Source organism: Ailuropoda melanoleuca, chromosome X, assembly GCF_002007445.2.
Source record: "Ailuropoda melanoleuca isolate Jingjing chromosome X, ASM200744v2, whole genome shotgun sequence".
Classification (NCBI taxonomy): domain Eukaryota; kingdom Metazoa; phylum Chordata; class Mammalia; order Carnivora; family Ursidae; genus Ailuropoda; species Ailuropoda melanoleuca.
Genome location: NC_048238.1, coordinates 111390230 through 111416428, shown reverse-complemented (window position 1 = coordinate 111416428; position 26199 = coordinate 111390230). Strand labels below are relative to the sequence as shown.

The window sequence follows — 26199 nt, the reverse complement described above, 5'->3', positions numbered from 1 at the left end:
CTGACCGATTCCCCCTACGGCCGATGTCCCCTTCTAGGTCCAATCTCCCTGCTCTTCAGCTCAGGTCCATAATCTCACCCCATCTGCTGCGCGCCTCCTGGAGCGCTGCCACGCCTGACCTCTGTGACCTTGAGCAAGTCAGTCACCATCTCTAGAGCACATGTCCTCATCAGGGAGAGGGGATAACATTTACTTGCTGTAAGGCTTGAAGGAGATCATTCTTTTGAAAAGTTCTAGCACAGTATTTGGTACAGAGAATTCAGCCAACAATTCATTACACAGATACTCGTCAAGCACCTGCTGTGGCCAGGCACTGCTCAGCACCCCAGTGAACGAACATGTGGACATCCGTGCTGTCTTGCGGCTGCCATTCTAGTGGGGGAAGAAAACGTGAACACCAGACATCATAAGCAAGCTGTGATAAGTAGGATGGAGAACAGGAAAAGGAAAACAGGAGGCAGGGGTTGGGGGTGCCAGGGTAGAAAGGGAATGGATTTCCATTTTCACAGGGCATCAGAATGGGCCTATCTGAGAAAGGGCTATGTGAGCAAAGACTTAAAGGAAGGAGGGAGGGAGCCATGCAGAGATCTCAGGAAGACATCCTAGGAGAGAACCAGCAAGTAAGTACAAAGGCCCTGGGGCAGGAGCATGCCCGGAATGTTCGAAGAACAGTAAGGAGACGAGGGTGGCAGGAGCAGAGTGAGTGAGTGGAGACTAGGAAGAAGAAAGGTCACAGAGGGGATGGCGGCCAGAGCGTGTGTGTCCTGGAGTCCATTTTTAACATGTTAGCTTTCACTGTGAATGACATGGGGAGGACTGCATGATTTTAAGGGAAACCTGACACAGTGTGACCTGGTTGCTATCCTGAAAGGGGAAACAACTAAGGCAGAAGTGGGGTGATCAGGTGAGAAGCACTCTGGGGGGCTAGGTGAGAGATGGTGATGGCTTCACCTGGGAAGGGCCAGGCCAGCAGGATGGGGAGGAATGTCAGATTCTGGATAGCTTTTGCAGATAGAGCCAACAGGATTTCTGGTGGCATCGGTGGAAGCAGTTGGAGAAAGGGAGGAGCCAAGGCTGACTCCAAAGTTTGGGGCCCGAGCAACTAGAGGGGCCGCAGGCAGTGGGGGTTCAGCTGGAGGAGGGAAGCTGTGCACATCAGGAATTCAGGCATAAATGGCCAACGTAAGGAACAAACAGGGGCCGTCACCTTGACCCACTGACATTACTCAAAGAGGGTATGCTGAAGAACTTATCCCAATCGGCGTGAAAATTTGGATGAAAAGGACCAACTTCTAGAAAAACCTAGCTTAACAAAATGGGCTCAAGAAGTAGAAAATCTGAAGAGTTCTGCATCTACGAAGACATCGAATCCCTAATCACAAACCTGGCCACAAGAGACATCTCTCTTCTGTTTCTGGTCCGTACAGCCTCGTTGGTTTTCAAGTCTCGTTCGTATGTCTTCACCAATAATCCTCAGACCTGTGCAGCTAATCCCCGGAGGTCTCCGTATCCACACATACAAACAAATCAACAAGTCACAACTAGAAAGTTTTGGTGTAAATATCTGAAATTTGAATGGATTAAACTTCACCATACCTCCACTGAGAAGAAACACAAGTTCTGTTCATTTATAATATTACGAAATTTTACTCCAGAAAAACCTATTGGGTCTCTGTTGTTTCATTTTTCCTTTCTTCATTTATTTTTCCTTGTCTTTTTGAATCAATTTTTCCTGTTTTTACTTGGAGAAAACGTGTTTTCTTTCCAGTCTGGTTCATAGTTACAATCTAGTTCAGAGCCAAGCCTTAAACTGTACGTCCTTTCTGCTGTAATTTACAACTATTTCATGTTTGGATATAAAGAGCTTTCAAAAAGATATATTCTACAAAGGCAGTCACAAAAGAACAAATACTACATGATTCCACTTATATGAGGTTCCTAGAGTAGTCCGAGTCATAGAGACAGAAAGTAGAAGGGTAGGTGCCAGGGGCTGGAGGAGGAGGCACTGGAGAGAGTGTTTAATGGGTACAGAGTTGTAGTTTTGCATAACGAAAAAGTTCTCGAGCTTGGCTGCACGAAATGTAACACTACTGACTTGTACACTTGAAAATGATTAAGATGGTAAAGTTTATGTCGTGTGTATTTTACCACAATTAAAATTGGAAAATATATATTCTCCATTATATTAACTCCATCACAGTCTATGGTGAATGTATGTGTCTGCTTGGCAAAGTAAAAATGGTAAAAGTCCTCTTTGGAAACAGCATATCGCATCAAGGGAGACATGCTCCATCAGTTCCACGTGTAAGAGAACTGAGGAGCACAAGGAAGTCCTCAAACAGTTGGCACCGAGGTCTCTAATGGGGCACCTTGTGCGTCTCCAACAGCGGCACCGCTCCTCTGCGAGTACGTTTGGCTTTGGGCCCGAAGCTGGGCTAGGCCAGGGCCTGCCACTTCCTCCCTACCGGGGGTTTGCTGGAGCAGCCGCTGCACACGTGAGGCCCAGGTGAGCCATCTGCTCCGCGGGAGCCTCAGAGGCCAGGAGGACCAGCTCAGCGCGACCAGCACTGAAGCGCGCACTCAGAGCAAGGGCCAGGGCGTTCAAGCAGGGGGAGGCCCTGCTGCAGAGGCTGTGCGCCCGCTCCCCACTGCAGGCTTCTCTTTTCCCATTAGTATCCTTATGTCCAAGCTGGCTTCTTTATATCCCGAGACACAGAAAAGAAGTCCGCTTTACAAATCGTGATCTTGAGGGCAAGAGAAAGGAGAGAGGCGTAATAGTGCATGCTAACCGGCAAATTCAATCTGAACTCTTGCTTTACGTCCACAGGCATATGGGGCGCCTGGGTGGCTCAGTTAGCTCAGCTCCTGACTCTTGGTCTCAGTTCAGGTCTTGATCCCAGAGTGGTGAGTGCAAGTCCTCCGTTGGGTTCCACGCTGGGTGTGGAGTCTATGTAAAAATAAATAAATAAATAAACCCACAGGTATAGACTACATTGTTTTCACGTTTCCCAGCGCTGTCTATCCAAAGAGGGACAAGACGAGCCTGGAGCATCTCTGTTGTGGCAGAAAGTGTGGGGAACGGCAAAAGGGCACGGGAGCCCGCTCCAGGAGGGTCCCTCTGGCCAGACTTGAGACAAACCGAGCATCAAAAACAATTCCTGACAGAAATGGAGTCTGTGCGAGGCCCTGACTCCACACTGGCGCGCAAAATGTTTCACCGATACTGTTCGAAAGACTTGTTTTCCTGCGAGCCAGTTCTTGGCACCGAGACCTTTGCGGCCGGGGAGGGGCCGCCGCTCGGCTGCACTCTAGCTCCCGGGCGCCCTCTTCTGGCATCGCCGTGAGCCTCGCCCGGCTGGGTGGCACCGAGCGGCGCCCTGAGCCGCTTCCGCTTTCTTCTCCGCTGAACCTCCACCCGCGCCCGCCTCTGTCTCACATCCTTCCGCAGCTGTCCCCATGCAGGATCGGGCCGTGTCCTGCGGGAGGAGATCCTGCTCGGTGCGTCCCGGGACCAATGGGACCCTTCGTACCAGCCCCGCTGCCCTGCCTCGCTCTAGTGGCTTCTGGTCCTACAGACCCCTCTGGTTGCCAGTTGTCTGTGCTTCCCGGTTTCAAGAAAGCGTAGATTGGTATGGGGCTGTGGGCGCTGTCACTCGTTCTTTCGAAGCGGGGGAGTTAGGCTTTTTTGCTGCCTTTCTAATCCTACCTGAACTTAGAAATCTCTTCCTTATCTTTTTTAAAAATTGACTCTTAAATTGTCGTAAAGTACACGGAACAAACTTTGCCGCTGTAACCATTTGTAGATGTGCAATTCCGTAGCATTGTCTTCATTGTCTTTTTTTGTATTATCATTGATTCAATTCGTGTCCAGTTAATTGGTTTTTTTATTTTCATTCTCACAGACAGTGGGAATGGAAAAAAGCTTACACGATATACATGCAATTAAAATTATCAGCAAGATGTGCCCATACAACACGGTTCCCTGTAACTGTCCGCCACCGTTAGGGAAAGATACTCCAAATAGAAGCCCAGGGTGAATCCATTTTCACAGCAGTAGTTCCTGTACCTCAGGGTCCTTTGTTTTTATTGTGTATATTCCCCTTATCTGTTGCTCTGTGTGTTCTTTATCTGTCCTACCTTTTTTACACAGTGCAATAAGAGATACGTTTTGTTTCCATTATTCTGGAAATGGTTTTGCTGCTTTTGAGTCAGGGACCCAAGGACAGAAAGCTTGACCCCAGTGGGTCTGCCTGCCCAGGCCCACCCCTCCTCCCTCTCTGAAGGAGTGGCTTGCTCGTGCCTCTCTCTTGCTGTGACCGTCCAGGGAAGGCCCCAGGCCATTTTCTGTGAGGTCCATCCCCACCTTGTTCTTTAAATCTGGATGTCTGAATCGGATTAGTTAAGCCTTTAAGGCTGGATGTCTGAATCTGATTAGTTAAGCTTTACCTTTGCAAGTGACGTTTCTGGTGAGGTTGTGACCACAAAATCAATTCATCCACTTACAGTCGAGGAGGCGAGAGGATCGACTCTGATTGACCAATGCAAATAACCACTTTGCTCTGAAGCCCAGCGGTGGTGGGAAAAGGCAATGCATGTGGCCAGCACTACAATGCTTGGGGATGAATCAATTACCTTTAGTCAAGTTCTTGTTTGACTTTCTATAAACTGTACCCAAGGTTAGTTATACACGTCTCATAATTTTGCTGCGCTCTGAGCGTTTGTGGCCCGCCCCCAATTCTTACATTGAAATCGCAATGCTCAATGTGCTGGAATTGGGACGTGAGGCCTTTGGGAAGTGATGAAGTCATGAGGGTGGAGCCCTGGAAAATGAGATTATGCCCTCATAAAAGAGGCCCGAGAAAGACCTTTTCCCCTTTTGCCAGGTCAGGGCACAGCGAGAAGTCTGTGACCCGGAAGGGGCCCTCATCCAACCCCACTGGTCCTCTCATCTCTGACCTCCGGCTTGCAGCATTGTGAGAAACCGAGTTCTGCTCATAAGCCAGACTGACAGATGCTGTTTGTTACAGTAGCCTCACCAGGGCGAGACAGTAAATTGGTCCCACGTATTTGGGTGCTGCGGTAACAGATCCCTAGAAGTGCGGAAGCAGCTTTGGAAGTCGGTCATGGGGAGAGGCTGGCATTTGGAGGCATGTACTGAAAACAGCCTACATTGCCATGAAGGGCCCTTCACGGGGGATTCTGATGAGGTCCCAGAAGTTGAAGAGGAGAGCTGGACAGGGAGACTCGTCCGAGAAAACCTAAGGGTTCGGGGGCAGAATGGTGGTAGAGATAAGGATGGAAATGATGACATGTTTTGGGAAGTTGTAGGAAAGGCCACCCTCATGAAATGGCCAAGAGCTTGGCTGAATTGTGTTCATGTGCTAGTGTCCTGGGGAAGGTCCAATTTGTGAGTGATGGAATTGGATATTTGCTGGAGGAAATATGTAACCAAACTGGGGAAGGTTCGGCTTGGCTTCTCTTGAACGCTCACAGTAAAATTCGAGAAGAAATGACTTTGAGATGGAATGGTTAATCCAAAGGGAAGCAGAACTTAAAAATTTGGAAAATTCTCAGCCTAGCCGTTTTGCAAAATATGAGCAAGCACATTGGGAAGAGAGCACTAAGGGCGTGGTCACGTGAGCCTCTGGTAAGGAGACTAGTGTGGGTGTGAAACCCCGGGCTTCGTCAGCCGCCCCAGCCGGCAAACTGCCGGTTCGAGCTGGAGGGGAAGGAGCCAAGCAGGAAAGAAGGAAGGCTGGGGGACCGGGCCAGAGAGCTATTCTTCCAGACAAAGGAACTACCCCAAAGACTCTTCAGAGATTGGCAGTGCTGCCTCCTCGGTGTCAAAGGGGGCCGTTGGCTGGGTTCCATCAGGCCAGATGACCCTCGCCCAAAGCTGTGCGGTCAGTGCCGCCCAAAACATGGGGGCCTACTAGCCCTGCAGAGCTCTGGGGGGCATGGCTCCCGCCACCTGGATTTCAAAGGATGGAGCCACCTGGAGATGCAGATGTGTGACCCAGGCAAAGGGCTGTGGCTAGGGTAATGTCCAGCAAGCGCTGCGGGGTTAGGGCCACCCCAGGAGACCCAGACTGATGGAGGCACCAGCCTGGGAGAGCCATAGGTATGCAACTCCAACCTGTGAGAGCTGCCATGTGGGCCATGCCCAGCAAAGCCGTGGGGACAGGGATGCTCCACTGTGTCTGGGAGGCAGGACCCACCCTGGTGGGCCTGATGGGCAGAGCATTGAGTTCAAGAACATGATTCTCAAAACTTAAGATTCGGGGGGGGGGGCGCCTGGGTGGCTCCGTTCGTTAAGTTCCTTCAGCTTATTCCTTTCGTCTGCTTGTCCCTTTCCCTCTGCAGCTCCCCCTGCTTGTGCTCTCTTGCTCTCTCTCTCTCCCTGTGTGTCAAATAAATAAAATCTTGAAAAAAAACCACACACACACACACCCAACAACTTCATATTTGATGTTGTTCGCCCTGTTGGGATTTGTACTTGCCTGGCATGTTTCAGCCCTTTCTTGCCAATTTTTCCTTTTTGGAACGGGAGTGTTTACCCTCCGCCTGTCCCACCGCTGTATTTTGGAAGTACAGGACTCGTTTATTTAAAGGTTCACAGCTGGAGAGGAATCTGCCTCAGGATGGATCGGACCTCGAGTCTTACCCATTTCTGATTTATGCAATGTTTAGATGAGACTTTCCACTTTGGACTTTTGAGTAAATGCTGGAACTGGTTAAGACCTTTGGGGCTGTTGGGATGGAATGCACATATTTTGCATGTGAGAAGACATGAACCTGGGGGTGCAGGGTCAGAAGGCTAAGACAAACTTGAATGAATAGAAGTCGAGGATATGCTCTAAGCACAAATTCCTCTCTCAAAAGACAGGTGTGGGGTTTTGAATCCATGCGTTAACACAAGCGTCTGAACCTCCGTCTATAGTCCCTGTCTTCAGGTTTCCTTACACGTTTTCTGCATTGTCATACTTCTCTTTCCCGTGGTGGCCTCTACGGAATCTAAGGTGGTACTGACGTTAGTGGGCTGTTCAGGCCAGTCTGCACAAATATAACCTTTGAAATGGAGAAATAGTGAAAGAGCAAGAAGAAAAGCATTCATTGTATCTGACTACTAGAAAATGGAGCACTAAGGATAATGCCAAAAACATTCTAGGACAGATAATGACAGCTGGCTCTCCCTCATCAGTTTCACTTGTTCCCTGAAAGGCCTTTGTAATTACGCCTTACTCCACTGGTCTTGGGCCAGCAGCCTGTCCCAGGAAGTCATCTGCTTCTGGTTGGAATTGGTCCTAGGCATCCTGAGCTTTAGTCCTCTGCGAAGTTTTCAGGCGTGTTTTTCAAGAACTTTTGGGCTGTTCTCAGGAGCTTACACATATCTATGATTTAGTCCTGGCCTCAAGTGTATCCGCTGACAACCCACCCCAGCTTCGTGGCCTAAAACAACAATGATTTGTCATTTCTTATGAGTTTATGCGTTGACTGAGCTCTGGGGGGGTGGTTCTTCGCTCCACATGGTGTTGGTCAGGGTCCCTCGTGTGACTTCATTCGGCTGGGAGCATAGCCAAGCAGCCTGGAACATCTGAGATGGCCTCAGTCTCATGTCTGGCAGTTGGCGCCGGCTGTTAGCTAGGTTGTGTGATTCTCTTTCGTGTGGCAGCTCATCCTCTAGGGCTTCTCTGTCCTCACGGCCTCTCGAGCAGGACAGCCCCAACTTCTTTCCATGGTCGTACTGACTTCCAAGAGGGCAAATATAGAAAGTGCGAAGCCTCTTCTGGAAGTCGCCCAGTGTCACTTCTGCCACATTTTGTTAGTCAGAGCAAGTCACCGGGCCAGGCCTGGTCAAGAGAAGGGGAGATAGACTCCACCTCTTGTTGGGAGGAGGAGTGGTCAAGTCATATTGCAAAAGGATGTGCAGAATGGGAGCGACTGAGGTGGCCATCTTGGGAAACTGAGAAATGCTCTGTCACCCCCGTATCTAAGAGAAAACCTAAGAGACCAGAAGAAGTTGTCAAACAGTTGGCCCTGAGGTCTCTGGTAGGGGAACCTGTGGGTCTGTGACAGCAGCTCTGCCCTTTCCAAGTGTTGGTGTCCGTGTTGTCACCACTTGATAAGCCATGATGTGGATGCAGTAGCCAGGCTGCACACCATGACACCGTCCTGCTGGGCCATTTGTTTCCAACCGTCTTGAGCCTGACAATCTGTCCATTTTGTGTGTCACTAAAGCTATTAATAAACAACGGGATTTTAAATGTTGGAATATGATCTTAGAGAAGGTATAAAAGTCATTGTGCCAAGAGTACTCATATTAGCTTTTGTGTAAAAATGTGAGCATTTACAAATTCATTCTAAGAAGCTATGTGATTACCAAAACATGTTTTAAGTGTTTTTTTTTCTTTTTGCTAAGATTTATTCACTTATTTGAGAGAGAGAGAGAGAGAGAACGAGTGGGAGAGGCAGAAGGAGAGGGAGAGAGAATCTCAAGCAGACTCTGTGCTGATCTTGGAGCCCAACACGGGACTCGATCTCATGACCCTGAGATCATGACCTGAGCCGAAACCAAGCGTCCAGTGCTTAACCGACTGTACCACCGGGCGTTCCAAGTGTTTTCTCATTGAAGTGAAATTCATATAACATAAAATTAACCATCGTAAAATGTACAGTTCAGTGGCATTCAGTACATTCACAGTGTACAACTATTGCCACGAATTCCAGAACATTTTCATCATTCCAAACAGAAACTCCATACCCATTAGCAGTTACTTGCCATTCCCTGCTTCCCCCTCCCAGCCCCCAGCAACCCATAATGTGCTTTCTGTCTCTGTGGATTTGCCTCTTCTGGGCATTTCATATCAATGGAATCATGCAATACGTGACCTTTTGTGTCTGGCTTCTCTCACTCGGCAGAATATTGTCCGGGTTCATTCACATCGTAGCAGATATCAGAACTTCTTCCTTGTTACAGCTGAATAACATTCAATTGCATGGCTAGACCATATTTGGTTTATTTGTTCACCTGTTGACTCACTTTGTGACTGTTTCTGCCTGTTGACCTCGTGTGAGATCCGTCTGCAGTGTACAGTATTTTATTTCTTTCTACTAGAACATATTTAAATTAATGACATTTTCATAAATGTAGAGAGTAGCTTTTATAATCCCATTGAGTTGTTTTTAATAAGTATGGTACATTGTGATCATGCCTCGTTATTCCCAATAACAACCCCCCTTATTTACATGCACCGCACGGTGGACCGCCCAAGCCAGGCAAAGGAGTAAACCTTGCCACTACAAAGCAGTCATCTACCAAGGATAGTAAAACAGAGAAGACTCTTGTCAGCAGTATTAATTTGAGGACTGATCTTGGAGAGGGCCAGTATCAAAGAGAGTTGTGGCAAGGCAGAGGATCACAGGGGGAGAGAGGAAAAAATGAAACAAGACGAAACCAGAGAGGCAGACAAAACCGTAAGAGACTCTTAATCTTAGGAAAGAAACTGAAGGTTGCTGGAGGGGAAGGGGGAGGAGGGTGGGGAGAAAATTAATTAATTAATTAAAAAAAAAACCAAACAGAGTTGTGAGAGGAGACTGGTCAGTTGCTTGATAAGAGCACCGGTGCCCTAGAAGCAGAAATGCCCATGGCCTTGACAGTGTAACCAAAGTCACAATATTTGATAACAACCCACAGGAGAAAGTAACATGATAACCGGTAGGAACTGTAGCTCCTTCTTTAAGAAAGAGCCTTTGCTGCTCGTGTTCTTATCCCTGGCCTCTGCGGTGAAGTAACCATGCTGAGGGGCGGCAGAGAGACACCTCTGCTAACAGAATTCTGAGCTGTCAGTTCCTATTAGGGTGAGAAAACCTCTGCCCTCTGGTGATTACTTAAAGACCCAGGCCTCTCTACTCTATTATACGTAAGATTTTAAAACATTTATTGTCTTAGTACACCTTTATATGTATTGTGCAAATGTACACTTATGTACAGTCACAGTAAAGGTGTTCGGATGGCAATACGATTTAAATCTTTAAGCCTTTACCTTTCTGAAATATAATTAAAACAATCAGGCACAGCACAAAACAAGGTTTATACTACAGGGACTTCCTGAGTTTGAGTGGCATGGGGGCCATTGTGTTTATACGCACGCAACGATATATAAATGAGAGCTAATACAGTACTGCGTTCTCTGTATGAATCTTAATTCCTTTTGAGATTGTCCGGGTAGAGATTACTTGCCAACCGCCTCAATTTCTTATTCACCCAAGGCCGAAAAGTCAATGGATTAAGAAATAATAGTAGGTTGACATTGAAGAACAATATAATCACAATTGGGGAATAAAAAAGTACTCAGTTGACAAAGTGGAGTAACTTGGTGGGACTACAAAATTACTGCTCTTACACTCACATAACTAGAGATATTGTGTGTAAGAAGTGATGACTTGGGGCGCCTGGGTGGCACAGCGGTTGAGCGTCTGCCTTCGGCTCAGGGCGTGATCCTGGCGTTATGGGATCGAGCCCCACATCAGGCTCCTCTGCTGTGAGCCTGCTTCTTCCTCTCCCACTCCCCCTGCTTGTGTTCCCTCTCTTGCTGGCTGTCTCTATCTCTGTCAAATAAATAAATAAAATCTTTAAAAAAAAAAAAGAAGTGATGACTTATCTGATGTACAGGATAAGTATCATGAGTTTCGAAAGTTCCACTTAATAAAGCTTCTTGTAAGAAGTTAATAATAAGTACATCTCAAATCGTGCAAAACTCCAAATGCATGATATTTTATACCGTACTAAGATTGGGGAAAATGCAGAACTACCTTTTAAATAAAAATTAACGAAACTAGTCAATGGTTTACCTTGCAAAAAAGTATTGAAGGAGCTTAGGAGTTTTATATGGTTTTCTTGGCTTTATTTTACCAAGTGGGGAGTACAACTAAAGCCATGACTTCACAAGTGGGATCCAAAACTTTTAATCACAAATAATGAGAGGTCACATCATCCGGACGTGAATGTGATGGCCAGGGTCTTAGCCATGCAAGGCTACCCAGTGCCCCGCTTCCATGGCTGGCGGGGGCCTCTGGCACTCATCCATTGGCCCTGTGGAGGCACGTGAAGCAGGGCGAAACTCTCTGCCTTCCCTTCCTGTCAGGCTTGAGGCCACTTCGCCATTTGTCTCTCTTACATTATTAAAGCCCTTGAAATATTAGGAAGAGTGTTTCATTCAGGGGGAGGTTCCTGAAGCTTCTTGACAACTGTTAATATTTGGTCTGATAGCAATGTGTGTTTCCTTGTTCCTTATCCTGTAACTTAGCAACCAGGACATCATGGCAATTAAAAAAAAAAAAACCCAGTTTTCCTTTTCTCTTATCCGAAACCTGTTTTAGAGAGAGAAACGGTGTATTGAGGAAACAAGACTACTGTTTAGACTTTTACTAATAGCTTAGTTGCTTTTATATGTTTATTCATACATATTTTGTCTTTACTTATTAGAGTATGATGTCCAAAAATTCAATGATTTTATTGATTAATTTTTCTCTTTTCCTTTTTGAGCATTTGGAAATTACTTTTGTGCAAAGAAGAAATCAGGATATGATATTGCTCCCACAAGATCGATACCTTTAACTTATGTAAATATCTAAACAGGCATACCGGAGGACAGATCCATGTTCCATGGGTACTGAAGTTTATACAATTTGGGTCATTTTTTTTTAAAGATTTTATTTATTTATTTATTTGAGAGAGAGAGAGAAGAGGGGGAGGAGCGGAGGGAGAGGGACAAGCAGACTCTGAGCTGTGCATGGAGCCTGGCTCGGGACTCCATCTCCTGACTCTGAGATCACGGCCTGAACAAAATCAAGAGCCATCCAGACGCCTCTCAATTTGGGCCCTTCTTTTTTTTTTTAAAGATTTTATTTATTCATTTGAGAGAAAGAGAGAGGGAGAGAGAGATAAAGAACGGGCAAGCAGGGGAAGGGCCAGAGGCAGAGCGAGAAGCAGACTCCCCGCTGAGCAGAGAGCCTGAGGGGGGGTGGATCCCAGGGCCCTGAGACCCTGACCTGAGCCGAAGGCAGACGCTTAACCAACTAAGCCACCCAGGCACCCCTGGGTCCATCTCAAAGAAAAAGAATACAAAGTTAGTTCCAAATGTATGTTTATTTGGGGCGCCTGGGTGGCTCAGCCGTTAAGCGTCTGCCTTCGGCTCAGGTCATGATCCCAGGGTCCTGGGATTGAGCCCCGCATCGGACTCCCTACTCAGCAGGAAGCCTGCTTCTCCCTTGCACACTCCCCTTGCTTGTGTTCCCTCTCCGGCTGTCTCTCTCTGTCAAATAAATTAATAAAATCTTTTTTTAAAAATGTATGTTTATTTGGAAAAAGAAAAGAGATCACAACAAATTACTCCCTGCTCTGTCACCAGCCCTTTGGATGTGGCCTGGGGTGTGAACTGAAATGGCCCATCTCCCTCTTTGTACCTACAGGGTTGCTGTCAGGGCAGTGCCACCCTTGCTTTCTCTGCTCCAGGGCCATCCTGATGACCTTGAAGCCCGGCTGCAGTCCCCCTGAACCACCCTCACCCACCACACTTGACTTAGCAGCTCTCCTATGGTTCCCTTTCCTCGAGGTCAAAGAGAAGTCAAGTTACTTGAGGAGGTCCTCCAGCATTGGAACCACCCCTGACCAGGGTATGAGGGTGGCCTGGGCCTCTGGTGCTTGCTCCCTGATCCTGGGGACAGCCCTCTGAGCTGTGAGGGGACTCGAAGGGAGAGTTTTGCTCAGGAAACCTGCTCAGGTGTTCCAACCCAGTCTGTGGTTTCTTGTTTCTTGTTTCCTAACCTTAAGGAGCCAGTACTTTCACAGCATCAGAGGTGTGGGCTTGAATTTTAAAATGTTTTCTTACAGTCTTCAAATGTCTTTGAAACCAATGGAAATAGGAATTCCTTTGACTCTGGGACACTCCGTGTCCTCATTTGTTCATTTCCTCCACATGTGGGCAAAGCTACCTTTCAAGGAAATCTTTCCCACTGATATGCATACGGAGAAAAAGCCCCCCCTTCATCTCACTGAAGAATCTTCTCGAACTCCCCCACACACTGGAGACTGTCAAGGAGGCCGCCTGTGGGGACAGAATTGGAGATCTTCGTTGGGTACCAAGTTTCAGTGTTTCCCTAGAGCACTGAGCCCACAAGCTTGGGAACTCCTGGGCGCAGACTGACAGGTGCAGGGGGCTTCCCCCATTTCATGTGGCACTACAGAAAGTTGGGACTTTGTTGAAGTGCACTGAGGGCAGGCTAGGAATCAGTGGGAAGGTTCCAACATCATGCTGGTATCCACAGCTTCTCCTGCCATCCTGCCTTAGCCCACCTGTGTATTTTCCTGAAATTCCTCTGGTTCTTCAAAGGGGGAGAAATAAAGAAAAAGCAGTCAGAACCAGCCTCAGGGAGCTTGGGTAGAGCTTGGGCTCATGAGTTGGCTGGGACTCCCCTTGTTTCCCTCCCAGTATAAGACTCAGACTCAGACCCGCAATAGCTGTGCTCCGGATGTTCCAGGTGCCCTGGACTCCCCCAGGAACTGACCTCTCCTCCAGGAGACCATTCTCATGGGGGCATCTCTCTTGAGCACCTGTCCCATTTCTCCAGCTCCTTGTGTAGATCTTTCCTTAAAAGACACAGACATGCAGCACACCCTGCTCCCCTACACTCCAGGGAGCAGAGCACTGGGCAAAGACCACAGAAAACAGGCGGAACCAGTTCTGCAGCTAGAGCTCGAAGTAAGTGTAAACAGAGCCCGGGTCCACAGGGAGGGCTACTGGGCTGGGACTGGCCCTGGCAGAAGGCGCGAGCCCTTGGGCACAATTACTCTGGGCCCAGACTGGAAGCTCAGAAAGAACAACTGGCGTGTCACTTCAGTCTGGAGACAGGACACCTCACCCAGGCTTGCAGTTTCTAGACTGGAAGACAAACGTGCTATAGGGGCCCAGTCAGGTTTGTATCCTGGAACACAGTCGCAATTCACAGAAACAGGACTCTCAGTCTCTCACCATGAAAGACAAGAGAAACTAACCAAGATGGACCAGGGGACCAGAAACCTCAAGTGGCCACCAGGCTTTGACAGACAAGAACTCAGAAGCCAGCTCAGTTGCAGCAACCAAGAGTCAACTCCGCAGTCAGTAGCCACCGTCCTAGGAAGGAGGGCTAGCTACTCAACGACCTTCGGAGCCCGCTGCTGGGGCTTCCCGAGGGCTGAGGTTCTGCTCTGATGGCAGCTGACTTGAGGTGAGTGACCATGGGGAAAACCTCCAAACTGTGAAAGCAACAGTTTTAGCCAGAGATATGATAAGCACGTGTCCAAGTGCAGTGAGGCAGCCAGGTAGAGAAGGCTGGCTTAAGGTGCAGCTCTCAGGGACAGGCTGCAGAGAGAGAAGAGTGTTTAGACAAATTTCTTCCATAGGTGTAAAGCATGTTACTTTCCCAAGGGCTAAAAATCTGCCATGTCTTTATGACTTGTGTGAGTGACACCTGGGTCATGTTAACCCAGATTCATCTCCCAGAAATGCTAGATGTGGCAATCTTCATTAGAACTAACAAGCAATGTGGTTGTGAGCTTCAACCGGAAATACAGTGGAAGAAAGTCCAGTTCTTTTCTCATGAAAAAGTCTGGCTTAAGGTGGGGAAAAAATCACTTTTTCTTAAGTTTGGAATACAAGTTTCCCCACTTGTAGATGGGGTCTTGTGTCATTCCCACTTCAGACACCAGTGTAGACTGTTGTCACCAGCATGGTGACACCATCGATAGAGCAAGGGGCAAAACAGATCTGCCTGGCTGAGGTGGAAGCTTCCCTGGCTGGTTCAGAACATTGCCGTACCGCATCAGGACAAGAGAAGAGCCACCCGTGAACCATATCGTGAGTGGAAAACGGCACATAACCACAGATGCAGTGATGTTTTCAAATAATGGGTATTGTGAATAACTTCATGCCAATACATTGGAAAATGCTGTTGAAATGAACAATTCCTAAAAAAAGAAAAGGCAGAGAGTAATCAGAGCTTCTTCCGGGCGTGTATCTGCCCTGGTTTCATGGACCTTCCTCACAGCATGGCCCCCAAGTGCCAGTCTTTGCTCCCACCTCAAAGGAAGAAACCAAGATTGCCTCTTGCCCCCAAGCCGGAGGAGATGTCGACCCCTCAGCCCTTGCCGAAGGGAGGAAAGGAACAGTAAGAAACAATTGAACAGATTGATGAAGTACAAAAGGAAATAGACTTAATGAACAATAAAAAAAATGAAAGTAGAACAGAAACAAAACAAACTCCGCCAACCATTTTTTAACAGGTGCTGCATTATTTGACAAGAGTTGAAGTGACCGCATTTGAAGATATTAAACCAGGGCACAGAATACATTGTTTTATTTTGATGAAAACCCTTAGCTCGAAACTAAAGTTCTCTCCAAAGAATTTCATCCGAATGAGAGTAGTGATCCATCTTCAAAGTCCGCTGAAATCAAATGGAAATCTGGAAAGGATTTAACAAGAAACGTTCAAGTCCAACGCAGAATAGAGCCAGCGGGAAGAGACAGCCTGAGGAACCAGAGAGCTTCCTCACCTGGTTTCCTGACCATTCTGATGCGGGTGCAGATGAATCAGGAGAGGTCATCAAAGGTGACATTTGGCCAAATCTTTGACAGCACCACTTGGTTCCCAATGTGGGTGATGGAGGAGGGGAAGGAGAAGAAGAAGGTGATGATGATGAAGAACAGGAACGATTGGAAGATAACAATGAAGAAGGAGATGAGGACGAAGGTGAGGAAGATGAAGATGATGATGTCGGGGGGAAGGAAAGGAAGAGGAAGGAGACGCTGAGTAATGGAACACTGGCGGATTCCAACATTCCTTTTTTAACATTCTCCGGTCCCTGAGAGCAAGTTGCAGTCTTTTTTCCCCTCTCCACTTGTGCTCATTTGCCTGGTTTTTTGAACTCTCTTTTCTCTCCCTCTATACCATGGCTCTCGAGTTATTTGCGGGGGCGGGGGGACGCTTTGAGCAGAATACAGTGGGAAAAGCATATCTACCCCTTTCTTTCCAAATTCATTTTTATCCCTTCCTGTCTCCACAAAAACTTTATGGAATCAACCCCACTGTGCTCTGTGGGAAAAAAGAAAAACCTTCTGCTCCCTTAGCAGAAGGAAGCTGGAAGCTGGAGGGTGGGAGTCCCCTGCATAGTAGTGCCCAGAATTCTAGCTGTTTTCCTCCTTTCTCTGGATATTGGGCTCAGAGATTACACTGCGTCTCTATGTGAATATGGACAGTTAGCATTTACCAACTGTGTCTGTCTACTTTCTCTTGTTTTAAAAACAAAAGAAAAAGAGCCTTAAAAATGCAGTTATAAAAAGTCAGCAAAGGGTGGGTTTGAGATGTTTGCATGGATTAAGTGGGCATTTCGACAACATGACTTCTCCTCTGGCATGTTTAATTGTGATGTTTAATGGACATCCTTGTAGTTGAAGATGACACTTCTAAAATAAAATTCTCTCTTAAGACACAAAACAGATGTGGGGCGCCTGGGTGGCTCAGCCAGTTGAGTATCTGACTCTTGATTTTGGCTCAGGTCATGATCTCGGGGTCATGGTATGGGGCCTGTGTTGGGCCCTGAGTTCAGTGGGGAGTCTGCTTGTCCCTCTCCCTCTGCTCTCTGCCCACCACCCTCACACGTGTGCTCACTCTCTCTAAAACAAATAAATAAATAAAATCTTTTTTTTTTAAGAAAGAAACAAAACAGATGAACATAAGGGAAGGGAATAAAAAGAGAGGGAGGCACACCATGAGAGACTCTTATGGATAGAGAACAAACTGAGGGTTGCTGGAGGGCAGGTGGGTGGAAAATGGGTTAAATATGTGATGGATATTAAGGAGAGCACTTGTTGTGATGAGCGCTGGGTGTTGTATATAAGGGATGAATCACTAAATCCTATTCCTAAAACCAATATTACACTATATGTGAACTAACTAGAATTTAAATAAAAACTTAAAAATAAGTAAGTAAAATAAAATTCTCTCCTAACGATGACTTGAGCCCTGCCACTCAATGGCAGAATCAGCAGAACCTGCAGGGTCTTACTTGGAATTAACATTCTCTATTGTAATTTCTTTCCTGTTTATGTTTAAATTTTCTTTTTGTTTCACTGGAAAGGAAAGATTATGCTCAGTTTTAAATATTAAAACGTACAAGTTGCCTAGTTACAATAAAACTAAATACGTACACACACACACACAAGAAAAGGCAGAAACCCTAAANCTATTGTAATTTCTTTCCTGTTTATGTTTAAATTTTCTTTTTGTTTCACTGGAAAGGAAAGATTATGCTCAGTTTTAAATATTAAAACGTACAAGTTGCCTAGTTACAATAAAACTAAATACGTACACACACACACAAGAAAAGGCAGAAACCCTAATTAGTCATATAATCATAAAATATTTTTATTGATAACCGAATATCTTCCCTATAGCAAACTCCAGGCCCAGATGACTTAATCAGCAAGATCTACCAAATATTCAAGAATAAATGGTTCTAGTTTTACACACATTCTCCCCGAGAATAACAAAAAAGGATATACTTTTGTTAGAAGGCAAACATAACCTTGACACCAAAACCTGTTAAGGACATTATAAGAAAGAAAATTATTGGCCAAGCTCACTTATGAGCATAGATGCAGAAATCCTAAGCAAAATACTAGTCATATATAAAGATGATAGTACATAGTGACCAAGTTGCGTTTATCTTAAGAGTGCAAAGTTGGTTTAACAATAGAAAATAATTTATTGTAATTAACCACGTTAATATGTTAAAGAAGAAAAATTATGGAGTCATCACAATAGGTGCAGAAAAGGCATTCAATAAAATTCAACATCCATTCATAATTAAAAAGAAAACTTAGGAAACTGGGAATTAAAGTGAGCTTCCTTGGGGCGCCTGGGTGGCACACTGGTTAAGCGTCTGCCTTCGGCTCAGGGCGTGATCCCGGCGTTCTGGGATCGAGCCCCACGTCAGGCTCTTCCACTATGAGCCTGCTTCTTCCTCTCCCTCTCCCCCTGCTTGTGTTCCCTCTCTCTCTGGCTGTCTCTATCTCTGTCGAATAAATAAATAAATAATCTTAAAAAAAATAAATAAATAAAGTGAGCTTCCTTAACAAAAGCCTTATAAAAACAATTATATAGTCACCACCACATTTAATGGTAAAATGCTGAAAGCTTTTCCTTGAGATCAGAAATAAGAAAAGGATGCTCATTATCATCACCACTTTTGTCGACATTGTAATGTTGGTCCCAGTTAGTGCAGCAGGGCAAGAAAAATAAGTAAAAGCTAAAGGCAAGAAAAGACTGTCATTATTCACAGGTGATGTGATTTGTATTATGAAATATCAAAGACTCTAGAGCTAAATCATTACAGTTATTAAGAGAGTTTAACAAGGTTACTGGATATAAAATCATATATAAAAATTATTTATATTTCTATCAGCAGTGAACAGTTCAAAAATTAAATTTTAAAAATTAATATACCATTTGCAATAGCATTTTAAAAACACAAAATACCTGGGAATACACTTATAAAAGATTTGCAGGCCTTTTGTGGAGAAAATTATACAACTTTAATGAAAGACATTAAGGAAGACCCAAATAAATGTCCGGATTGGAAGACTCAATACTGTTTCCACAAACTGATTTACAGATTCAATGCACTACGTATCAGGATCATAATACGACTGGCTGATTCTAAAATTTCTTTTTTTTTTAAAGATTTTATTTATTTATGTGATAGAGATAGACAGCCAGTGAGAGAGGGAACACAGCAGGGGGAGTGGGAGAGGAAGAAGCAGGCTCCCAGCGGAGTAGCCTGATGTGGGACTCAATCCCAGAACGCCGGGATCTCGCCCTGAGCCGAAGGCAGACGCTTAACGACTGCGCTACCCAGGCGCCCCTGATTCTAAAATTTCTGTGGAAATGCATAGTCCCAAGAATAGAAGAGGCCCTCTTGAAGATGAAGGACAAAGGGAAAGACTTGCAGTTCCAGATTTGGAGCATATTCTGGAGTTCTGACACTTAGTGCAGTGTAGTCTCGGTGCAGGGACAAATAGAGGAGCTGGGCTGAATAGAGAGCCTAGGAATAGGACCCTTTCTTATGTGGACTCCTGATACATGACGGAGGTGCCATTTAGGGCCATGGGAAGAGGATGAACCGTTTAATGAAAATCAATTTCACATATAGTAGATACATAAATACGAAGGGCAAAAGTATGTGAGAATATCTTCATTGCTAGGAGTAAGCAAGGGTTTGTATACAAGATACAGGAGCACTAAACACAAAGGAAAAGGTTGAGAACTGGTGGACATTAAAATCAAGTATTCGGATTCATCAAAAACATCATAAAGAGAATGTGAAGCTACATAGTGAGATGACTGTCACACATATATCTGACCAAGGACTCATATACAGAACACAGAAAGAATTCCAATTTAATAAGAAAAAGCCCAACAACTTCAGAAAAAACTGGGCAAGAGACTTCCACGGGTACCTCACAATGGCAGAACTTTTCATAACTGTGTGAAAAAGTGCTCAATCATCGTAGTAATCAGGGAAGTGGAAAATTAACACCCAGTTATGTAACACTACACACACACCTACAGGATAGGCAAGAATTAAAAATCCCAGCTCTGACAGGAGCAAGTATTGGCAAGTGACATGAGGTAATGAGTGCTCAGACGTTGCTGGTGGAACTGTAACTTGGTGCGATGGCTTTGAGAAACTGGTCGGCATGATCTGCTCGACTGAACACACACACGTCCCGCGCCCCGGGTGGACGGCACACACGCGTGCACACAGGCTCCAAGAAGCATGCTCATGGCAGAACGTTCAGTTCTCCGTAATAAGCAAAAACTGGAAACCCCCCAAATGCCCAACAATACAGGAATGGATAAATAAACTGTGGTATATTCACACGTTGAGATATCACACGAATGAACTGTAGCAATATTTAATAACATAAACATACTAGTTACTGAAGAGAGAGAAACAAACTTAGACAGCATTATTCCATTCATATAAAGTTCAAAATAGGCCAGACTAAATTCTTGTTTGGGGAAGCTTCTTTACATGGTAAAATTCTTTTTTTTTTTTGTTAAGATTTTACTTATGTATTTGAGAGAGGAAAGGAGACAGAGACAGCAACAGAGAGCATGAACCGGGAGGAGAGGGGGAAGCAGGCTCCCCGCTGAGCAGGGAGCCCAACGCAGGGCTGGATCCCAGGACCCTGAGGTCTATGACCTGAGCGGAAATCAAGAGTCAGACACTCAACCAACTGTGCCAGCCAGGCACCCCTCAAACGGCTTTATTCAGGTATAACTTACGTACTTCCAAGTGTAGTGTTTAAAGCATACAATTTGGGGGCGCCTCGATGTCTCAGTCAGTTAAGTGTCTGACTCTTGATCTCAGGGTTGTGAGTTCAAGCCCCACGTAGAAAAATAATGGAAAATAAACTATACAACTTGGCACATTTTGACACATGTATGCTCCTGTAAAACTACCACCATCAAGATGCCAAACATAGCCATCACCCCCAAAAAAGTCTTCATGCCCCTCTGGAAATCCTCGCTCCCACCAGTCTCTATGGCCCAATCCCCAGGCAACACTGCTCTGCTTTCTATCACTACATGTTCATTTGCCTTTCCTAGGGTTTTACATAAACAGAATCATGCAGTGTAGACTTTTTCTGTTTGGCTTCTTTCACTCAGTGGGATGACTCTGAGCTTGCCCTTGAGTAGCATTGCCTCTCATGGATGGACTGCCAGTTGCTTCCCATTCACCCTCTGTAGGACATTTGGCTTGTCGCTCCCGGCAAGGGCACAAAAATGCTACCAGGAGCGGGGAGGGCCTGTGAATGTCTCCTGCCTGTGTGCTCAGAATGGACACCCCTTCCTCTGCACCCAGATCCAGGCCTCCATGTAGAGTGTTAGAAGTGTCTTCTCCAGAGAGTTGGGGTGAGACTGAGCTTCTGGTCACAATTCCAGAACTGAAGGACAGGAGCTGCCAAATTGAAGAGGCCCACAGAATGCCCAGCATACAGGTGAAAAGAGACCCTCTCCAAGGTATGTGCTTCTAGATGCTGGAGGAAAATCATTACCAATGTGGAAATCTGTAAGTTGCCAAATTATCATTCACATCTAAAGACGGAATACAGACTTCGTGAGACATGCAACTTCTCAAAAATTTCTCTCCTGCGCGCTCTTTCTTAGGGAACTGCTTGAGAATATGCCCCTCCCTCAAAAAACGGTGAGGTAAACACAACAAAAAAGGACAAGGGCCACAGGGACACAAGTTCCAACAGAGGAAGGAGAGAGGGAAAGGAGTCTAAGGAGGAGGGTCCAGCCTGACTCCAGGTTCTAGGTTTGGGGGCAGCTAGTCTAGACTNTCTTCATGCCCCTCTGGAAATCCTCGCTCCCACCAGTCTCTATGGCCCAATCCCCAGGCAACACTGCTCTGCTTTCTATCACTACATGTTCATTTGCCTTTCCTAGGGTTTTACATAAACAGAATCATGCAGTNCAGCCGTTAAGCGTCTGCCTTCGGCTCAGGTCATGATCCCAGGGTCCTGGGATTGAGCCCCGCATCGGACTCCCTACTCAGCAGGAAGCCTGCTTCTCCCTTGCACACTCCCCTTGCTTGTGTTCCCTCTCCGGCTGTCTCTCTCTGTCAAATAAATTAATAAAATCTTTTTTTAAAAATGTATGTTTATTTGGAAAAAGAAAAGAGATCACAACAAATTACTCCCTGCTCTGTCACCAGCCCTTTGGATGTGGCCTGGGGTGTGAACTGAAATGGCCCATCTCCCTCTTTGTACCTACAGGGTTGCTGTCAGGGCAGTGCCACCCTTGCTTTCTCTGCTCCAGGGCCATCCTGATGACCTTGAAGCCCGGCTGCAGTCCCCCTGAACCACCCTCACCCACCGCACTTGACTTAGCAGCTCTCCTATGGTTCCCTTTCCTCGAGGTCAAAGAGAAGTCAAGTTACTTGAGGAGGTCCTCCAGCATTGGAACCACCCCTGACCAGGGTATGAGGGTGGCCTGGGCCTCTGGTGCTTGCTCCCTGATCCTGGGGACAGCCCTCTGAGCTGTGAGGGGACTCGAAGGGAGAGTTTTGCTCAGGAAACCTGCTCAGGTGTTCCAACCCAGTCTGTGGTTTCTTGTTTCTTGTTTCCTAACCTTAAGGAGCCAGTACTTTCACAGCATCAGAGGTGTGGGCTTGAATTTTAAAATGTTTTCTTACAGTCTTCAAATGTCTTTGAAACCAATGGAAATAGGAATTCCTTTGACTCTGGGACACTCCGTGTCCTCATTTGTTCATTTCCTCCACATGTGGGCAAAGCTACCTTTCAAGGAAATCTTTCCCACTGATATGCATACGGAGAAAAAGCCCCCCCTTCATCTCACTGAAGAATCTTCTCGAACTCCCCCACACACTGGAGACTGTCAAGGAGGCCGCCTGTGGGGACAGAATTGGAGATCTTCGTTGGGTACCAAGTTTCAGTGTTTCCCTAGAGCACTGAGCCCACAAGCTTGGGAACTCCTGGGCGCAGACTGACAGGTGCAGGGGGCTTCCCCCATTTCATGTGGCACTACAGAAAGTTGGGACTTTGTTGAAGTGCACTGAGGGCAGGCTAGGAATCAGTGGGAAGGTTCCAACATCATGCTGGTATCCACAGCTTCTCCTGCCATCCTGCCTTAGCCCACCTGTGTATTTTCCTGAAATTCCTCTGGTTCTTCAAAGGGGGAGAAATAAAGAAAAAGCAGTCAGAACCAGCCTCAGGGAGCTTGGGTAGAGCTTGGGCTCATGAGTTGGCTGGGACTCCCCTTGTTTCCCTCCCAGTATAAGACTCAGACTCAGACCCGCAATAGCTGTGCTCCGGATGTTCCAGGTGCCCTGGACTCCCCCAGGAACTGACCTCTCCTCCAGGAGACCATTCTCATGGGGGCATCTCTCTTGAGCACCTGTCCCATTTCTCCAGCTCCTTGTGTAGATCTTTCCTTAAAAGACACAGACATGCAGCACACCCTGCTCCCCTACACTCCAGGGAGCAGAGCACTGGGCAAAGACCACAGAAAACAGGCGGAACCAGTTCTGCAGCTAGAGCTCGAAGTAAGTGTAAACAGAGCCCGGGTCCACAGGGAGGGCTACTGGGCTGGGACTGGCCCTGGCAGAAGGCGCGAGCCCTTGGGCACAATTACTCTGGGCCCAGACTGGAAGCTCAGAAAGAACAACTGGCGTGTCACTTCAGTCTGGAGACAGGACACCTCACCCAGGCTTGCAGTTTCTAGACTGGAAGACAAACGTGCTATAGGGGCCCAGTCAGGTTTGTATCCTGGAACACAGTCGCAATTCACAGAAACAGGACTCTCAGTCTCTCACCATGAAAGACAAGAGAAACTAACCAAGATGGACCAGGGGACCAGAAACCTCAAGTGGCCACCAGGCTTTGACAGACAAGAACTCAGAAGCCAGCTCAGTTGCAGCAACCAAGAGTCAACTCCGCAGTCAGTAGCCACCGTCCTAGGAAGGAGGGCTAGCTACTCAACGACCTTCGGAGCCCGCTGCTGGGGCTTCCCGAGGGCTGAGGTTCTGCTCTGATGGCAGCTGACTTGAGGTGAGTGACCATGGGGAAAACCTCCAAACTGTGAAAGCAACAGTTTTAGCCAGAGATATGATAAGCACGTGTCCAAGTGCAGTGAGGCAGCCAGGTAGAGAAGGCTGGCTTAAGGTGCAGCTCTCAGGGACAGGCTGCAGAGAGAGAAGAGTGTTTAGACAAATTTCTTCCATAGGTGTAAAGCATGTTACTTTCCCAAGGGCTAAAAATCTGCCATGTCTTTATGACTTGTGTGAGTGACACCTGGGTCATGTTAACCCAGATTCATCTCCCAGAAATGCTAGATGTGGCAATCTTCATTAGAACTAACAAGCAATGTGGTTGTGAGCTTCAACCGGAAATACAGTGGAAGAAAGTCCAGTTCTTTTCTCATGAAAAAGTCTGGCTTAAGGTGGGGAAAAAATCACTTTTTCTTAAGTTTGGAATACAAGTTTCCCCACTTGTAGATGGGGTCTTGTGTCATTCCCACTTCAGACACCAGTGTAGACTGTTGTCACCAGCATGGTGACACCATCGATAGAGCAAGGGGCAAAACAGATCTGCCTGGCTGAGGTGGAAGCTTCCCTGGCTGGTTCAGAACATTGCCGTACCGCATCAGGACAAGAGAAGAGCCACCCGTGAACCATATCGTGAGTGGAAAACGGCACATAACCACAGATGCAGTGATGTTTTCAAATAATGGGTATTGTGAATAACTTCATGCCAATACATTGGAAAATGCTGTTGAAATGAACAATTCCTAAAAAAAGAAAAGGCAGAGAGTAATCAGAGCTTCTTCCGGGCGTGTATCTGCCCTGGTTTCATGGACCTTCCTCACAGCATGGCCCCCAAGTGCCAGTCTTTGCTCCCACCTCAAAGGAAGAAACCAAGATTGCCTCTTGCCCCCAAGCCGGAGGAGATGTCGACCCCTCAGCCCTTGCCGAAGGGAGGAAAGGAACAGTAAGAAACAATTGAACAGATTGATGAAGTACAAAAGGAAATAGACTTAATGAACAATAAAAAAAATGAAAGTAGAACAGAAACAAAACAAACTCCGCCAACCATTTTTTCAGAGGTGCTGCATTATTTGACAAGAGTTGAAGTGACCGCATTTGAAGATATTAAACCAGGGCACAGAATACATTGTTTTATTTTGATGAAAACCCTTAGCTCGAAACTAAAGTTCTCTCCAAAGAATTTCATCCGAATGAGAGTAGTGATCCATCTTCAAAGTCCACTGAAATCAAATGGAAATCTGGAAAGGATTTAACAAGAAACGTTCAAGTCCAACGCAGAATAGAGCCAGCGGGAAGAGACAGCCTGAGGAACCAGAGAGCTTCCTCACCTGGTTTCCTGACCATTCTGATGCGGGTGCAGATGAATCAGGAGAGGTCATCAAAGGTGACATTTGGCCAAATCTTTGACAGCACCACTTGGTTCCCAATGTGGGTGATGGAGGAGGGGAAGGAGAAGAAGAAGGTGATGATGATGAAGAACAGGAACGATTGGAAGATAACAATGAAGAAGGAGATGAGGACGAAGGTGAGGAAGATGAAGATGATGATGTCGGGGGGAAGGAAAGGAAGAGGAAGGAGACGCTGAGTAATGGAACACTGGCGGATTCCAACATTCCTTTTTTAACATTCTCCGGTCCCTGAGAGCAAGTTGCAGTCTTTTTTCCCCTCTCCACTTGTGCTCATTTGCCTGGTTTTTTGAACTCTCTTTTCTCTCCCTCTATACCATGGCTCTCGAGTTATTTGCGGGGGCGGGGGGACGCTTTGAGCAGAATACAGTGGGAAAAGCATATCTACCCCTTTCTTTCCAAATTCATTTTTATCCCTTCCTGTCTCCACAAAAACTTTATGGAATCAACCCCACTGTGCTCTGTGGGAAAAAAGAAAAACCTTCTGCTCCCTTAGCAGAAGGAAGCTGGAAGCTGGAGGGTGGGAGTCCCCTGCATAGTAGTGCCCAGAATTCTAGCTGTTTTCCTCCTTTCTCTGGATATTGGGCTCAGAGATTACACTGCGTCTCTATGTGAATATGGACAGTTAGCATTTACCAACTGTGTCTGTCTACTTTCTCTTGTTTTAAAAACAAAAGAAAAAGAGCCTTAAAAATGCAGTTATAGAAAGTCAGCAAAGGGTGGGTTTGAGATGTTTGCATGGATTAAGTGGGCATTTCGACAACATGACTTCTCCTCTGGCATGTTTAATTGTGATGTTTAATGGACATCCTTGTAGTTGAAGATGACACTTCTAAAATAAAATTCTCTCTTAAGACACAAAACAGATGTGGGGCGCCTGGGTGGCTCAGCCAGTTGAGTATCTGACTCTTGATTTTGGCTCAGGTCATGATCTCGGGGTCATGGTATGGGGCCTGTGTTGGGCCCTGAATTCAGTGGGGAGTCTGCTTGTCCCTCTCCCTCTGCTCTCTGCCCACCACCCTCACACGTGTGCTCACTCTCTCTAAAACAAATAAATAAATAAAATCTTTTTTTTTAAGAAAGAAACAAAACAGATGAACATAAGGGAAGGGAATAAAAAGA

The 26199-nt window shown here is 46.3% G+C and overlaps 2 pseudogenes; both read left to right on the top strand.

Annotated features, from left to right (window-relative positions):
* Window positions 1-15070: 15070 nt before the first annotated feature.
* LOC100484723 lies at window positions 15071-15850 on the top strand (annotated as a pseudogene).
* An 8630-nt stretch (window positions 15851-24480) lies between these two features.
* LOC117797518 lies at window positions 24481-25260 on the top strand (annotated as a pseudogene).
* Window positions 25261-26199: the final 939 nt, after the last annotated feature.